The sequence below is a fragment of the Fukomys damarensis genome, unplaced genomic scaffold (assembly GCF_012274545.1).
Source record: "Fukomys damarensis isolate Sample0158 unplaced genomic scaffold, DMR_v1.0_HiC HiC_scaffold_19, whole genome shotgun sequence".
NCBI classification, from domain to species: domain Eukaryota; kingdom Metazoa; phylum Chordata; class Mammalia; order Rodentia; family Bathyergidae; genus Fukomys; species Fukomys damarensis.
Window position 1 is genome coordinate 37,497,708 of NW_022900931.1, and position 3,779 is coordinate 37,501,486.

The window sequence follows — 3,779 nt, forward strand, 5'->3', positions numbered from 1 at the left end:
AAAAAAAAAAAAAAAATTAAAAAAAACCCCCAAAAAAAAAAAAAAAAAAAAAAAAAAAAAAAAAATTGATTAAGATTCTCACTAGATTGCTGAATTGCCCAGACTGGGTTCTGACTTGTGATTTTCCTGCCTCAGCTTCCCAGAATGCTGGGATCACAGATGTATACTGGACCACTTAATGAGGGCCTTGTCACTTCCATTGGTGGAAGATGAAAGGGCAAAAGAGAGTGACAGAAACAGATAAAGGCTGTTGAATTCATCCTTTTGTAAGGAACTCATTTTTTATGATACAAATCTGTCCAGTCCCTGAATTAATCCACTAGTGAATACAGAGCTACGTTGGCCTGATTACATCTCTACAGGTGCCCCTCTTCATAGCACTGCACTGAGAATTAAATCTCGAGCACATGCTCTGTAGAGGAACCTTTCCAACCCAGGTATCCACCAAATCTTATATATTTGCTTAGATGCAATAGTCTGATCTAAACTGTATTACAAAATTAACTTCAAAGAAACCAAGTTTCTTTCCATTCTCCTAGAGTGTGCCTCTGGGGAAGCTTCCTTCAAAGCAGTGACTCAAGGATTGGCTCTGTTTCCACGCTGCGACCCCAGAACATGAACACAATCACTTGGCAAGGAGTGGGAGACCAGAACAAGCTTCAATCTGAAAATAACACACATCCCATTGACCAGAGAAAATCGCAAGGATTTAAATAACGGTGAAAGGGGCTGGAAAAGAAAAATTTTGTGTCCAACTACAACAGTATAATGCTCTCTAGACGATCAGAAAAAATATTCAGAAGAATCTTAGCAAAGGAAATTCAGTAAAATATAAAAGAAGATACATTTTTTCCAAATAGGGTTTATCCAGAGAATAAAAGTCTAGCTCAACATTCAAGACATAAGGTACCAACTCCAACTCCCCACAATGGATGTTTATTGTGTACTGCAAACATATACCAATAAAAAATTAAAAACAACACAAAAATGTAATGTAATTCTCCTTAGCAACATCATGAAGAACAATAAAGCTAATATCTCCTAGATACAGAAAAAATATTTGAAAAATCTTAACATCTAGGTATGAGAGAGATTTTGAATAAAGTAGGAATATAAGGATAATCATTCACTTGGACAAAAGGAAATCTACAAAAAGTCACAAAACTAGTCAGCGTCATAATCAATGGTAAAAGACTGAATCATTTCCCCCTCAGACTGGGGAGAGGATAAGGCTATCTGCTCTTACTATTCCCACTTATGTCACATTGAAAGTGCTAGCTAGTGTGATAAGGAAAGAAGATAACAATAGTGAATACGTTCAGAATTAATGAAATTATAAGCAATGACACAATGATCAAGCTGTGGGAATTGGTGTGTGCCCCTACAAGGTCATACAAATAAAGTCAATATGCAAATTTCAATCATATTTGTATATGCCAACAATGAATAATGGAAAATTGAAATTTTCAAGAACAAAAATGAATACAGTTCACAGGTATAAATGTTTACAAAGCATATACCAACTATATTTTCTGCAATTTATAAAATACAAAAGGAAACCAATAAAGACCTAAAAATTATGTTAAATATACCCTATTCATTGTTGAAAAAAATCAGATTTGCTGAGATGCTAATTGCTTCTAAATTGATTTATATATGCAACCTAATTTGAATAAAATTCCAGGCAAATTTATTATAAAGGCAGCAAGTATTCTCTAAAATTTGTATAAAAGGCAAATAATTAAATCATTCCCAAATCAAAGTTGAGAGAATTCATTCTACTAATTTGGCGATTTATCATAAAGGTGTATAATTATAGATACAAGATGGAATTAGTGTAAGAAGAGACAAACAGATAAATGCACAAGTCTGTAAGTCCAGCACTCTGGAAGTTTGAGGCAGGAGAATCACAAGCCGGAAACCAGCCTGGGCAAATCAACTTAGCAATATTCTGTCTTAAACTAAAAGTAAAAAATGAAAATAACAGCTACCAGAAAATGTTAGCTCCTAGGGCCAAATGCAGCATACAAACTGATTTTGTAAATAAAATTTTATTGCAACAGAGCATATTAAAATGTTTCTATACGATCTATGGCTGCTTTCACAGGCTGAAGTGATAGATTTGAGTAACTGTAACAGGTTTGTATGGCCCAAAAATGATAAAATATTTACTTTCTGGCTCTTTTACAAAAAAGCTTCCTCAGCCTTGGAATAGTGTCCAGACAGAAACCAACACATCTGTACTCAATCGATTTTTGACAAAGGTAAAAGACTATGAAATGGAGAAAGGATAATCATGTGACAATAGTTGTAAAGCAAAGGAATGCTCTTATGCAAAACAAAGAAACTTTGATTTCTACATTCGTTTTTTAAAGAAAAATTCAAAATGGTTCATAGACCTGAATGGAAGACCTAAAATTACGCAACTCAGTGGTCAACCTGAAAAAGACAATGATAATACCAAATAGCAGCAAGGAGTTATACATTCCTGATGGAAATGCAAAAATAATACAGAAACTTTGGAAGAGAGGCTGCCACTTTTCATGAAGTTACACATATGTATATATGTATACTTATAATGTATAAACACATAAACATCCAGCACTCTAGTCTGCTTTATGTACCACAGCAAAATACCTGAGTGTGGGCAATTTACTAATAATAGAACTTTATGTTCCCCCAGTGCTGTTAGCTGGAAAGCCCAAGATCAGGTTGCCAGCAGGTTCTCTGTCTAGCGAGGGTTTGGTCTCTTCCTTGAAATAGCATCTTGAACACTGCATCCTCCAGAGAGAAGAAATGCTTTGTCACATGGAGGAGGTCAGGACAGCAAAGGGATGAAACCTCTTTGTCAAGTTTTTCAGAGGACACTTAGTTCTATGCACAGTGGACACAGTGTCATGATCTAGTCAACTGTTGAAGTTGTCACCTCTTTTGAAGGGAGCACATTCGAACTATAACACCCAGAAATCTTACTTCTTATTCTTGTTTCTTTTATTTGTATTTCCTGTTCAAAAATTATTTTTTCTTCCTCTCTTCCTCCCCACCCCCGCCACTTCTTCCTTTCTTTCTTTCTTACTCGTTTGTGCTACTGGGGATTTTTTGCACTGAACCAAATCCCTGGCTTTTTATTTTTATTGTGAGATGGCATCTTCTTAGCTCCTAATTTGCCCAGCTGTGCCCAAATGTGTGGTCCTTCTGCCTCAGCCTCCCAGAGTGCTGGTATACAGGCATCTGCCTACACACTGTGTTCATTTTTTTCTTATTCTAAATGAAATATACATTCATGTTAATACAAAAAACATAAGACAATGTTTATGTTGGATTTATTTATATCTCCTCAAACTGAAAACCATTCAGTCATCTTTCAACCAGTCAGTGGATAAACTGTGGTATGCCCATAAAATAGGATGGTATTCCACAAAGACAGGAAAAAATGATTTACAAGCCTCAGCATGATAAATATCAAAAGCTTTAAGTAAAAGAAATCAAACTCAAAAAATACATGCTATCAAATTGCATTTTGAAAACAAAAACCTATAAAGTTAGAGATAAAATGGCTACAAGGGGTGGGGAAAGTTTGACCTCAATGAAGCATAAAGAACAGTTTTGATAATAGAACTGTATTTTCATTTTGTTGCTGATTGTGTGAGTACATACATTCCCTAAAACACACTGTACCACTATGTTTCAAGGAGGAATAATTTTTGTGTGTGTAGATTTCAATTTCATGACAACTTATAAAATATTACCTTCAATTTATTTTGAATGTAAATTACCTA

The 3,779-nt window shown here is 34.8% G+C and overlaps 1 long non-coding RNA gene across 1 annotated transcript in view; it reads left to right on the top strand.

Annotated features, from left to right (window-relative positions):
• Positions 1–557, top strand: part of LOC104849226 — a 65,202-nt gene extending 64,645 nt beyond the window's left edge. The window contains exon 4 of the long non-coding RNA XR_002024763.1: positions 540–557. This is a non-coding gene — a long non-coding RNA (uncharacterized LOC104849226). The remainder of the gene's footprint in view (positions 1–539) is intronic.
• The last annotated feature ends 3,222 nt before the right edge of the window (positions 558–3,779 follow it).